Genomic DNA, 15,290 nt, shown 5'->3' with positions numbered 1-15,290 from the left:
CGTTGAATAAATCAGTTTTCATGGTGCTGATGGATACACCATAACGATCCACGAGTTCATGATGACGACCATAAAACTTCTGTAGTGATGACTTCAATCTTGTAGCAACATAACCCTGTTCGAGAAGCAACATAACCCTGTTCCAAAAGAATGCAATTTAGGGACAAAGATCCGACATGGAAAACAGACATACACAACAAAGAACATAAAGTAACTAAAATTATACATACAAAGTGACAAAAGCAAATGAGCAACTCGGATTCCACTAAAAACTGGGAGCATGGACCAGGTGCACCGGTAGGGTAAGCGTCCTAATGACTGTCAAGACTTCCTTTAATAGTTTGTTTAATAACATGCTACTTGTTGGATGGTCGATGGTCATGCGTGGAGCCGCTCGATATTCACTTCCCCGAGAAAAATTCTTTTGTTCTACCCTAGCCCTTCCTTATGGAAGTATATATCACTCATGCTCATCGACTTAACACGACACGGTCTGCACAATTGTACACGATACTTTTTATTATATTCTTATATATAATTAGCGCTTATCATGTTAAGAAAGTATCCATAAATAACCTAATAGTTTATTAATTTTCAAATAGTTTCGTATGGATTCATTTTGCAAAACTCAATTTACAAAATATTATAAACATAGGCTTTGTTTTACATTAAAAAGTATGTAAGTACCCTAGTTCCATTTTTATTCAAATCTTTATCCCAGTGATTTTTTACTAAAAATGATGTCTTTTGTCATCTGATAGTGCAGTATCGTCAAAACATTTAATTGTACCTTATATGTTTATTTGATCTTGCTTCGAAGAAGCCTGCATATCGGTTATACTTGCTGTCATCTTTTTGGTTTTAATTTTATTAAATGTTTATTATTTTTTAAATATTTTTTAATTTAGTTTTCGTTTTATTGACACATCAACTTTCCCCTTTATTGCTGTTTTGCCCAACAACTCTGGCAGGTTTCATACTGATAACGTCACAATTATCATACAGATGGCTTTTAATAAAGCATGCAGTTCTGTCGATTCAGCAAACATGTTTTGATCTTTTATATATTGCGTCATTATAAGTTGAATGAGAAAAAGCAAAAATAAAACAGTCTGCAGTAATGGTTTATTGATATTGCAATTTGTGATTAATTAATCACACTGACATTATAATGAAGTTGCTTAAATCACTCACTGGTATAGCCTATGACCAACTCATCCCTTGTGATCGCAGTAAACATTAACAGACCTGATTAAATCGCTCCAACATCTTAGTTTTCATGGATTCAATATAACAGCCAGCGATAAGTGTATTTATTCCTTCCGATTAGAGCGACATTCTGCTACATTAAACGTAACAGATATTTTAATGTAATGATCTGTCTTTCGCAGCAACATTATTCTTGGTTCCGGTAAGTCAGATTTACTATTATAGAATTTTAAAGAGTATTTTTTTAAATATCGCCAAGGAACATTTGAGCAAATTAGTGCAAAAGAAATTTAACTTAATTTAATTTGTTTAATATAATACTTTAGCTATTCCTACACAAATGAAATCGCAAGAATTTGAGGCATATATAAAAAAAAAAACATTGTTTTTTAAAATATGGATTATATGATATCCACTGTAAAATACAGTTTCTTTTATAGTTGATATGAATGAAATGTAGAAAATAAAAATACTATCTAGACATATACTTCCTAAAATATAATCAAAGTTTTATATTAAGCAATGGTTTATCCTTAAAGTTTTTAAAGTTGCGATGAACTAGATACTATCTTGGGGATATTCCTACGTGTTTATGTAAAAATTAAATTATGTGTTGGCATTAACGCAATCGGTATGATTGCACTTCCCGCTGAACCTTAACTAGATTTTTTCCTGCTTTTCTAATATCTGGCACACTTTGAGAAAATTATGTTACCACACAAGCGATTAAGTTGTTCTGCAGGGTTTCATGTTTACACCATTGTGATTGTTTATTTTAATATCAAGTACAGCAATCTGTTTATTCTGAAATGCTTAAGCTTTATTGTGTAAACATGTGCATTTGAATTAATGTTCATTATTACGTACATTTGTAAGATGTCGGGACTCGGCTCAAGTAAACTCTTACTTGATAAAATATTTGTATATTTCAACTTAATTGATATAAATGAATTTCATTCACAATATGTTTACTTGTTGACCGTATAACATATAATTTTTTTCCGTCTCCAATAAATCCCAAAAATGTTACCCACCAGTAGGTATTGCTTTCTTTAAATAGAAAATGTAAATGATTTATTGTGAATGCATAAGATTTATATTGCTTGATTTTATGCAATTCACTGAAAAACGTTTTTTAAAGCAATCGGATTTCTTTTTAAAATCCAGAAATTGTTGAAATTGCTTCGAACAGTCCGTCCTAGTATAAATCAGATCAAAATCTTCTATATTTGTCTAATTTAGAACAATATTGAAAGAAGCTTTTTAACTGACAACATTAAGTTGCCCTTGAGAAATCCTACCAATGAATATAATGTTTCAATGTATACAAAACAAAATTGATAATATGAAATATCTTAGTAAGGACGTTTCCTCTTTCAGTGTAACATAAACTATTGTTATTTGATTTCTGTTGTTGTTGTTATTTTCGCGTGTGTGCGTTTTTTTTTTAATTTGTTTTTTTAATTTTATATTTAATTAGATTACTGTCAACATGTTGGTAACTTTTATATTCTCTATGATTTGATCGTTTTATGTACTTCTTAGACGGCAATATATTTAGAAATAGTGATATGAAAAATCCGCCGTTGTGATTGATTGTTGTGTGGTTAGGACGAAAAGTCGATGAACGCAGATTAATCGAAAGCGACATTTCGACTATTTTATGCAGTTCTTCTGTAACAACTGGTGACGTCACAGCGGACGGTCGCTAAAACATTGCAGATGCCGGAAGTCAATCGACCAAATATTTCACTGGAATTATATAGGAAAACAGTTTCATAAATTTAGTTGATATTTTCAATATTCAACTTTTACTTATTATGAAACCTATAAAAATCTGTTACCGCAGCAAAGATTGTAACCCTTAATATGAATATTTATTGATTGTTGTAACTAAATATTACCCCTTCTTAAAAAAATCAAAGAATGAAAGAAAAAGAAAAAAAACGCAAATACCTTGATCTTGGTTTAAGTGATTTAATGTTGGTTTTGTTCAGACTTTTGTAAAATTTAGCTAATGATAGTCTTGACCCCAACAACCTGTAACGAAATTATGGATCGGAACTCGTTCTATTTCAAGATCGTCCCTAAAACTGAGTTAAACGAAATGTACGAAAATAACCACATTGACATTAAAACTCCTGAATATATCAAACCTGAAAATCCTAAACCTGGTCGATTCTACCTACTCCCTAAAATTCTTAAAGTCACCAACCCAGGTAGACCTATAGTCTCTGCTAACGGCCATCCAACAGAGAAAATTTCGGAATTCGTGGACTTTCATCTACGCTCACATGTTGAAAAACCATCATTTATAAAAGATACGACTGATTACTTACAGAAGATGCAGGCTCTGAATCCCCTTCAACCAAACACCACTCTGGTCACTATGGATGTCACATCTCTCTATACCAACATTCCTCACTCTGATTGTATCGAAACTTGTAAAGAAGTATGGGACTCTCGGGAGGTCAAGGTTCCACCTACTGACTGCCTAGTCACTTTACTCACAATGGTTTTAAAAAAGAACAATTTTACTTTTAATGGAGACCATTATGTACAAAAAAATGGCAACAGCCATGGGTACCAAAATGGCTCCGTCTTATGTCAACATTTTCATGGAAAAATTTGAAAAATAACTACTTGAATCCTCTAAAGAAAAAACCTGTCCTGGTATAGGTTTATTGACGACGTGGATATGAAGTGGACACATGACGAAGAACTAAACAATTTTATTTCACGTGTCAACAATCAACACCTTTCAATTAAGTTCACTCACGAAACATCTGCTACTAACATCTCATTCCTCGATACCTCCAGCACCTTATCGGGGGGAGAGCTCTCCATGGACCTTTACTCCAAACCAACAGACACACATCAATATCTTATGCCTAAGAGCTGTCATCCATCTCACCGGACTAAGGGTATACCATTTAGTCAAGCTCTTAGGCTAAGTCGCATTTGTTCAAATGAAGAATCCTATAGCTGATTTGATCAGAAAGAAAGAATATCATTTGGCTAGATCCTTCAATCTCAGTTTCCGCTATATAGACGTATTATCTTTAAACAATCCTAATTTCGGGGATTTGATACATCGCATCTACCCAAAAGAACTTGAGATAAAGAAGATACAGACACTGTGAAGTCAGCCTCATATCTAGACCTACACTTAGAAATCGATGGTAAAGGAAAACTATTGACCAAACTTTACGACAAACGTGATGACTTTTCATTCAAAATTGTCAGCTTTCCTTTCATTTGTTGCAACATCCCTTCGGCTCCTGCGTATGGAGTGTTCATATCATCATATTTTTGTCTGACTGTTTAAAACAAAATGAAAAATTCTACCATTCAAAACAGTTCACATCCCTTCGATAACAATAATATAATTAATTAAAAAAAAAACATCTCATTAAAATTTTATGGTCACGTATTTTGACTACAAAGACTCAATTTGATCCTCTTCCTTGAAATTAATTCAGTATTTTGTCATCGATGAATCAAATGTTTTCTCAGCTTATTGGCGAATTAGCAAACGCATTTCTATCGTGATAAAAATAAGTTGATAAGTTATATGAAAAGGCGTAATTTAGTTTTCTGATTACAAGTTTTGAGGATAGAAACTTCAATTTATCCCAGTTATTGGCAATTATTAGTAAGAAGAAACAGTGAAAAAGTGTATCGTTTCTCACACGAGCTATGATTCATGTTGGAATTAAATGTACTCAAATAATTTACTGGATAATTGATATTGTTTGACTTCAGTTGGCATTAATGAGCAGTGTGCCCAAAGAAAGGGACAGATTAATCGTTACAATGTGTGTGACTGTATGGAAGAAATAGCTTAATGTAAACATAAATCATTCATAAAGATTTACGGGTTTCTCAAATTATATCTTTTGTGTTTAATAGTATATTTAAATTATCTAATCTCGTTCAAATGTGCGTGATCTTAGGGTTGACGATTTTTAAATATTAAAATGACAGAAAATCTAATTGCTATACTTTGAAATATTAAGAAAACACTAATATCCTCATGGCATTAATTTAATTCTTTTAATTTTCATCATACGATTCCGGTGAGATTAATAACATCAGACATTTAATTATATGAAAAAAAATGTAATATATCAATGGTGGTTCTTCAGAAAACTGTATGGAAAAGTTCGGTTCGCTAAGTCAAAACATCCCGAAAGAAATGAGCACAAATACGGAGAAGGAAATTTTAAGATTAAAATTATTGATTTTAGATTCTTTTCTCGTAGAGTACATATTTTTCGGAAACGATTGCAAACAATCAGAAGGGTAGCGAACATATATTTGCATACCTTGCGTCGTATCCTGTTAGTGTTATTTTTTCCTATTGAAGATCTTTATTTTGCAAAGTACAAAATGCATTTACTGAGAAATATGTTCAATTTTTTTTTGTTTTGACAACCCGTCATTAAGATTTTACAAGATAGTAGAAAGAATTCTGCCTTCTTACGAAAACACGCACCCAAACCTCCGAATCGAACGATTTGTGGAGTCTCAATTATTAATAATTTCATCTGCGTAAGTGTTTTATAGTAGTGTTTTGTTTCTGATCACTTTTGTTATTTACATTTTAAAGACTTAAGGGATCTTTTTATAGAGGATAAAAAATGTATTTCAATAACGCGTACCTGTTCTCAGTATTTCAGATATTTTTGTGTTTAATACTACTTTTATTAGAAACTGTAGTCGACCACCGGTGCTGTGATGTTTCTAATACTTTGAAGAATCGTAAAGAGCACAATGTATGTTGTAAGTGGCATGTTAAATGTTGAAAGAACTATAAAATTTGGCATTTCGGATTAGGCAATTCTGATAGAAAATGAAACAATTGAGCCATGTAATTTCAATTATGATAAAACAGTTTATGTAAGAAGGCTTTTAAAAAGTGTTAATGTTTTGTTTTATAAATCTATGAAACAGCAACGATAGCTTGCTTTTCATTTTTAACTAAACAATGACCTCGTTTGACAACTTAAGAAATATCCAATGTTTCCGCGCATACTTCAGTGAAATGAAAAAAGGAATTATTTCAAATGATTTATTGAAAGGGTCATAATTTTCCTTTCCTCGTTTGTCTACCCCGGACTTGACTTTTTCTGAGCAACTGTTTCTAGAAAAGCATTCTCCCGGAGTAGGAACCATAGGTCTCCGCCACGGGAGGCTAAATTGCTCGACCCTACCCACCTCTCCCTATTTCCAGTGGCAATCAAAATTTGTCGACCCCTTTATCTTGTATCCCATCCTATTTTTCATTTCATCATCATTTCATGTTCATTTTATCATCTACTTCATGTTCATCGCCTGAATATGGCTGAAATATTGCTGCTCGGGCGTTAAACCCCAGCAAACAAAACGAACATAAATACAAAAACATTTTCCTTATTTTCATAAGATTCCACGAAGATGTTTTAATATTTTTCATACAAGTGTGCCTAAATATACATGTGCTCAAAAACAAAGCATTAGTGTATGTATTGTCAATGTATCTTCTTCTTGCCTGATTTAAACTGCTGTCTGATGTGAAAACTAGCCATCAATCACTATGAGAAGAAATATATCTTAGATTTTATCGCCAGAAGTAGACAATATCAATAAAGCTAATTTTCTTTCGATTGAATATATTTGGTTAACAACTATTATTTATATTGGAAACATTATTTCTGTATTTATTTAGGTGAATAGGACATTCTGTATGAGAGAAAAAATCCAATGTCTTCTAAAAATCGAACTAACAAATTGTTATTTAAGTACTCCTGTGTAAACAGTCTGGCTCGACTGCAAATTAACTATATATTCAAACGGTTTCTGAAAATCGCAAAGTTCAACAGAACATTTTAGCATCCGTAGTTGCAATCAAAATAATCGCAAAATATTTTTGATACATCAAACTACACATTAATTAATTAATATCTAAGATACAAAATGGAATTCAGTAAATTTCTATCCCACCGGTGCACTAACCTATGATCCCATTTACTGTATTGTTTTAGTTACTCTATCCCAGTGGACTGCATTTATTTAACTTTAATTGATGAATGGATTTTATAAGGAAATCAAAACAATGTAATCCAGGGACAAAGACCCGATATGGAAAACAGACACACACAACAAAGAACACAAAGCAACTAAAATCACACACACAAAGCAACAAAGACATATGAGCAACTCGGACTCCACTTAAAACTGGGAGCATGGACCAGCTGCACCGGTAGGGTAAGCGTCCTCTGCTCTCGTTATTTTTATTTCGTAAGGCGGCAAATTTTTTTTAAGGGGTGGTCTGGTAAAAGCTGACAGATCTCTTCTGTGGGTTATTTTGTCTTCTGTTTTGGTATACTTTATTGATAAACTGAATTCGCAGCATAACTGTGTATTTTGCCGTTGTAATCGATGACGCTAAAAAGGAGTCGATTTTTCAATGCAAGTTATGGTACTGAAAAGAATCACCAATCTGGGGTCATTTGTTACGTGACTTTTGCAGATTGGCGTCACCATTTCTATCAATCGGAACACCACAGCCTTTTTAGTTACACAAAAGGAAACCTCGGAAGCATTAGGCGGACGAATTTGTCCGGAATTTGACCGATCCGATTCTAAAGTTATAGTTAAACTGGTTGAATTTTTCACCATTACTTTTTTATTCTTAGCTCCTCGCTTCGCCTAAAATTTTTAGCGCCACCTGGTGGATGGAACTACTCTGATTGGCGTATGACTACAATTCTGGCAATTTTTTAAGAAGAAATTCTACTTTCTGCAACCGAGGTTATTTTTTAGTGTAGCAGAAATGGCCGAGTAGTTCCGATTGCATTTTTATTGACTTTGTTTTTCGGCTGTGGCTTCAAATGATCCTTTCATTAGGAGGTGTCATATGAATACATCGCCCTTGTTTGTTTAATTAAATTAAGTTAACATTGCAATACAGTTCTGATAATTTTAAGTTGTTTTCAGATATTACACTGGAAAAGATGAACAGAAGATTTGTATGTCTACGTTTTAGTACTTAAAATCTACATCTCTTTTTATCTTTCTGTACCTGCCCTACGAATTGTAAACTGTATTCGCGATATTAAGATTTTAATTTATGCTATTTACAGTGCCTGCAATATTTGAGTTATAAAATCCTTTTAAAGCCGAACTTAAGCGTTTGCTAATCATACGGTTTTCACAACTGCTTTATTAAAAAGTATAATGATATATTTAAATCCTCAATAAACACTTGTTGGCTGAATGTGAACATCACAATCAATCCATTTACAAGACTCATTTGAGACTATTTGTAAAAATGTATATTATTAAAGGTAGTTTAAAGTAATGGTGCACTGTGTGATATGTGTGAATCGATAGATGTGCATCTACGTTAATACTGATCACAACATTTGTGATTTTAAACTTTTTTACATTACTTGAAAGTACAGTAAATACAAATGTAATTATGTTACCAATAAATGATTTAACAGGTACAATAAAACACTACTTTTATAATTAAACATGATATTGATTAGCATATTCTATATAATGAATATGGACAAAAGGCGAGGGATTGATCTATCAAGATTCTTATAATATTTAAGCCAAATGATAGAACTGATTATAATGTAACATCACATTTTGAATTTTTCAATTATGATGGACGTAATCTGATATTCTTGTTCTTGGGTCATATACTCTATAAATGCGACATCACAAAATGTCATTTTTGAAGACTATTTAAGTTGTTGTATGCACCCATTGTTCCAGTTTGAAACTAAATGAACACCGCATATGAAGCATTTAGAAAGGTAAGGTAAACATTTTTTATAAACAATATAGCTTTCATGCTGCTTTTTCGTATTATGATTTATTTAATAACAGAAATATCACTTACGAACGCTCATATTGCTGCTTATGCTTATGACCTCTCCACTACTTACTTAAATTGTACAGAAAGAATCCTTCATCAGTTATAAAAGTGTTCTATAGTAATGAGATGACTGAAAAAATGAAGGAAAAAACAATAAAATAGGGAATGTCCACTGATCATCAGGTTACGAAACTCCAAAAGTATGTATTTTTTTGTTTATCAGAATTTTTTAACTTTAAAATGATATACTAGATACAGGTACGGCAAGATTTTGTTTCTATATTTTTATTTGTTCTCTCATAAATATTTCTAACATCAGCATTGTCATTTTAAAAATAACCCGATTTTTATTTATGTTTCATTTTGTTTTACCTAATTCAGTAATTTAGTGACAGGATCGAACAAATACAAACACTAAAAGGCTTTTCTGTCTAAATTCCTATTTGAATTCATAACATATAATTTATAATTGAATATAAATCCCTAATAATCGCTAGTTTATCTCTTATTTGTTCCTGCTGGGCATTAAAATCAAATCTAGCATATTTTGTTATTATTTTTACCTGTAACTGTTGGTAAATGCCTGTACCTTTACTAAGACAGTGTCTTTTTAAAGGAACATTTCAGAAGTACAACACCAATATTGTTTTATCTAATCAGTTAAAAAAAATTATCAGGATTACATTTCTGCTGTTGATTCGTCAGATTAACACAAACTACGATGATGCTTACTATTCAATCAAGGTGATTTTATAATCAGGAAATATAAATTGACACAGAGATTTTTTTTTAAAGTTTTTACTAACTTAAAAATTTTGATTATAGTTGTAACCTTTAAATAAAGTAGTTTCGTCAAGTGAAAGTGTATTTTAACTCTAAAATAGGAATATTTCATTACAATTGTATAAAATACGTCTTAATATTAAATCATTATGCATTGATTTTCTGGTACAGTGGTGTATAAATTTTGATTGAATGATATGAAAGATGTATCAATCATGAAATAAATGAGACCCAAGGGAGATAAACTTATGTTCAATAAAACCACTTTTTAACATACGTACCTTTAAATGACATAGATACTATGTTGTCTTGTTCAGTCTTAATGAGAACGATACAATTTTGCACATACTGATTTTGAACTGCATTAATAGTATTTCAGTTGCATTGTTAAGGGTGTACAATCATACGCACTGTGCTACGACCAACTGAACGCGACTTGCTATTTTTTTCTTGGCAATTGAATCAACTTGGAGAGAAAAAGAGGTCAAAGTATGAAAAATAGAATTTAGGACGATGTGTTCCGTTGGCTGTAGTACTGTGCGTATCTTTTTACAACCTGTTGTTGTGTATCATAAAGTTAGACACGATTCATTTGGGCTATTTTTGATTCAACGTATCAGCCTCATGATAACCATAAAAAAATCTACATACCGAAAATAGCACAATTGATCAACACGTAACTGCAAATTGCACAACAATTAACTTTTTTACTACATCTACTTCATTTTAGACGACAGTATAAACAGAGGGGAGTAGTAAACTAATCTTATATTTAACTTCTTTCAGTGGTATATGTTGGTCATATTGAAATGTTATATTACAGTTCGTTCTCATTCTATGAATTTCAATAATTATTAAGTTATGAAAGAAATGACATTTCTTTTGTCTGCAGACACTGAATTTGATTGCCGTTTTTATTCTTATTTACCGATTGACATTTTTTTTAGTTAATTATAATATAATTATTGTCGCAATATTCAGTATGTACAGCTTTATTTATGATAGGCTGACATAAATACGTGAACTATTTCACGAGAATACTGTAATGAATACACTTTACAGTTTTAATGTTATTTTTGTATTTCTTTATTGATCAGTTGTAATAATAATGAAAGGTAATTTGATATTATTTAAATACTGTTGATTTTGTAAACGATTTAGTCTAATTGAAATCTGATTCATTGTCACATTAATACACATTTAGTTAATGTCAACAATCTGATGCTGCAAAGGACATGTACTGTGTTATTTTTCCTGAGGTGTATGTAAATATGACTTGATACCATCTTTTTATTTGAAAGAGATTCATAACGCAAAAATGTGTTTGTCGTTGATAAGGTATTCTAGTCCATTAAAACAATTACTTTATTGTGAATATTCTTTACTTCTTTTGAAATGCAAAGTTCTTGCTCACAAAAAAGTCAATTAAGTAAACTGTATGGTGGCTTAGAAAACTTTTGTTTTGCTGCTTATGATTTCATATGCGTTGCTTCTTGTAAGCTGTTTTCCTCTTTGTCAGACTAAATCAAGGAAATATTTCTTTCGAATTCTTATTTGCTGTATGGGCGTTGAAAACCATTTCATCAATCAATCAAATTGTATTCTTATTCTTTACTAGTACTCTAAGTTAGTACTTTTCTATACAAACCATGTGCATTACGATGATTCAAAACTTCACATATCATACAATCATGTGACCTGGGGTTATACAACTTATTTGTAAAGTGATTAATAGTAACATTGTATATTATATCTTTAATTCAATCAGTTATGCAATTTTCATCAATTCGTAGGAAGCAATATTTTTATGCATAAAATATTTGATTTTCTCATATATAATGATGGATAGATGGATATCAATTTTGTATTTATATCATTTCGTTGTTTAATCACTATCATGGGAATATTGTTGAATGACACTTTTTTTCTCTACACAGGAAGTTTACATATGTTTAGAACCAATGTGGAAATTTAAGTTCTTTTGCCTAGAAAATCACATGAAAACAATTTTTTTTTTGTTTCTAAATTTTATGAAAATCGTACCTTTTTTCATACATTAAGTCTTATGGAAGTCATGTAATTACCATTTCATTTTTATTTATCTTTTTTTCATAAATTATATGATAGTTCTAAATATATGATTTCTCTGTCAGAGTGGTTAAAGGCCGTGAGGTCTTTATTTTTGAAATGAATGAAAGTTTTAAGTAGGTCAATGAGTGCCAAGGCTACATCAGTTTTCAAAGACCCCGATGTAGCAAAAACATTGTCTACTATACATGACAAATATGTTGTCGTACCAGCAGACAAAGCCCAAAACAACATTGTTTTTCTCAGCAAAACGTTTTACATCCAATGTTTATTATCAGAGGTAGACGTAGAAAATAATAGCAGTGATAAGACCTATACTGCTACCACTCTCTCCAAAGAAGAGATTGTGGAAAACCATAAATCTGTGCTATCCTCTTTTGGTCTCTCTACCAAGGACGATGATTGTGATTTACCGTCTATGTACTGGATTCCTAAACTCCACAAGAATCCATTCAAACAACGTTTCATAGCTGGATCTGCAAAATGAACGACCAAATCTCTTTCAAAACTTTTAATTTTTATACTCACAACTGTCAAAGAGGGTCTGCTGTCTTACCACAACACTTGTTACACCCGTAGTGGTATTTATTCAATGTGGATCCTGAAAAATTCGAAAGATCTGTTGAAGACAATCAGTTCAAGAATACTATCTGAATATAATAGCATTAAAACCTATGATTTTTCAACATTATATACTTCTATTCCCCATACTCAGTTAAAATCCCGACTTAAAAACATTATACATCGTTGTTTTTCCAAAAAAGATGGTACATCTAGATACAAATATATAGTTCTTGGTAGAGATTCCTCATACTTTCCAAATCATCTTCCAAATATACAGAGGAATTTTTAATCGACAACATATTTGTCCAGTGTGGTGGACTCGTTTTTCAACAAACGGCATTCCAATGGGAACAAATTGTGCTCCTTTACTTGCTGACCTATTCCTTTACTCTTATGAGGCTGACTTTATAGCTGATCTGATCAGAAAGAAAGAATATCATTTGGCTAGATCCTTTAATCTCAGTTTCCGCTATATAGATGACGTATTATCTTTAAACAATCCTAATTTCGGGGATTTGATACATCGCATCTACCCAAAAGAACTTGAGATAAAGGATACTACAGACATTGTGAAGTCAGCCTCATATCTTGACCTACATTTAGGAATCGATGGTAAAGGAAAACTATTGACCAAACTTTACAACAAACGTGGTGACTTTTCATTCAGAATTGTCAACTTTCCTTTCATCTGTGGCAACATCCATTCGGCACCTGCGTATGTTCATATCACAACTCATACGTTATGCCAGAGCTTGCCGAAACTACGCAGACTTTTTGTATCGCGCTAGAACTCTAATAGGCTTCTGGAACAGGGTAATGTTGTTACAAAATTGAAGTCATCATTACAGAAGTTTTATGGTCGTCATCATGAACTCGTGGATCGTTATGGTGTATCCATCTGCACCATGAAAACTGATTTATTCAACGGGTCATAGTTTTCCTTTCCTCGTTTGTCTACCCCGGACTTGACTTTTTATGAGCAACTCGGTGGGTGTTTCTAGAAAAGCAGAGGACGCTTACCCTACCGGTGCACCTGGTCCATTCTCCCAGTTTTTAGTGGAGTCCGAATTGCTCATTTGCTTTTGTTACTTTGTTTATATGTATGATTTTAGTTACTTTATGTTCTTTGTTGTGTATGTCTGTTTTCCATGTCTGGTCTTTGTCCCTGTACATTCTTTTGATTACCGCTGTAACCTTGGTTGCCTTGATTACTCTTTCATATGTTTTTCATGGCGGTCCTTAAAAGGAAAAGCATATAAAAACCATGTTTTTCGTGTGTTTTCAAAACAACTTATTGAAACTTATGTTCCAATTTGTTCTCTGTAATGTCAGTTTATTTAGCAACAAACAGTAACAAAGGTTAACAATGATCAAGCAAAATAGATAACTAAAAATGAGCTATAGCGTAATGTAATTCTATGATAGAAAATATCTATAATAAACTGTTGCGACAGCAATCTGAAGACATATGTTTCTCAACCGCTAAAATATCATAATCATTAGAGGAGAATCTATTCTCCCATAAAATCTGTAGAAAACTCGGAAATCGGAAATGTTAAATGACAGGAAAACTCTTGCAGACATTGAATCAACGCTAAATGGTCAAAAAGTCAAATGCATTTTAATCACCATGCTGATTAGAATGGGAGAAAATATGTTTATGTTAGAATGATACCAATGAGGTTTCTGAACAATTAAGCATGATATTGATATTGAGTTTTTGTACGCCTTAGATGTCACAACAACCTTCTTCTAGTTAATGTGGTAAGAGATAGTGTGAAGTAAAGAGTAACAAAAACCACCAAAATAGGCAAACTCTATGCAATATTCAAGAGTAATAGTCAAAAGATGAAAAGTCTATATAAAAAAGCAATATGAAGAAAAAACTGAAAAGTTGGAAGCAACCGCTATGGTTTGACTTGGGTCAGGCATAAACAATGGAATTAATGGGTTATTCCAGGTTTCATAACACATCGAACCTCAGTACTGGCAGTCAAAGTGTTCTAGCTTATGTTTTTATTTTACTTATTTTAATCAAATAAGAAACAAACATTTATCTTCATCTCATTCCTCCATATCTTCTTGCTTGAGTATGTTTCCATAACTTCAGCAATTGGGAAACGGTAGAATGTAATCACATTCAGGCTTCTAATGTTAAACCTCAAACTGATTTATTTCACATTTTTCCACAATTTCAATTAAATCAATTCTCCGTAGCGAGTTTGTATTACATTGATATTTTCCTTTAGAACAATCAGGTAAACAGATGTTAGAGCATGTTGATAGTTTTGATTTTCTATTACTTTGTTCAGAATGTGTAATCGAATATAATTGGTTTGTAAGTATAACGTGGATTATTTACTGGTTCAAAAGAATTAAGGTCAAACAAGGTAGGCTAGTCATATGCGTATTTATTGGTGTTTTATATGAATCTATATGGTTCTTATTATACAAAGATGATACCTACTTTTCTGTCTAATATGTTCGCTGTAGGGTTTCTGTCTAATATGTACGCTGTAGGGTTTCTGTCTAATATGTTCGCTGTAGGGTTTCTGTCTAATATGTACGCTGTAGGTACGTAAGCTTGTTCAAGAGACAATTTAATACAAAATCAAAATTTTGTTTTGTTTTGTTTTTTTTTTAATTTTTTTTTGACAAACCGTTTTATGTGTTAGTTGATATCTTGTAATGACATTATAACAACATCGGTGTCGGGGGCTAGCAATGGTTTCATGAATTAACCACTCGCTGTTTTGAAATCTTTTTTTTTTTT

At 32.0% G+C, this 15,290-nt stretch overlaps 1 protein-coding gene across 7 annotated transcripts in view; it reads left to right on the top strand.

Annotated features, from left to right (window-relative positions):
• LOC148621706 (neuronal acetylcholine receptor subunit alpha-9-like) overlaps positions 1-15,290 on the top strand; it is a 28,356-nt gene that overhangs the window by 475 nt on the left and 12,591 nt on the right. Inside the window, exon 1 of one of the 7 annotated variants that reach the window (XM_088576359.1) lies at positions 1,143-1,411. The exons of 1 other annotated variant lie outside the window; for it this stretch is intronic. The gene's annotated coding sequence lies outside the window, so the exon portion shown is untranslated. Of the gene's footprint in view, positions 1-1,142; positions 1,412-5,930; positions 5,995-8,813; positions 9,021-14,671; positions 14,908-14,965; positions 15,092-15,290 lie in introns of those variants that run through there. 5 more of the 7 variants (XM_088576364.1, XM_088576358.1, XM_088576360.1 and 2 more) reach the window with 5 other exon arrangements.

Source organism: Perna viridis, chromosome 3, assembly GCF_037379345.1.
Source record: "Perna viridis isolate PV_CMFRI_1.1 ecotype Kerala chromosome 3, ASM3737934v1, whole genome shotgun sequence".
In the NCBI taxonomy this organism is placed as follows: Eukaryota; Metazoa; Mollusca; class Bivalvia; order Mytilida; family Mytilidae; genus Perna; species Perna viridis.
This window is presented reverse-complemented; position numbering and strand designations above follow the sequence as displayed.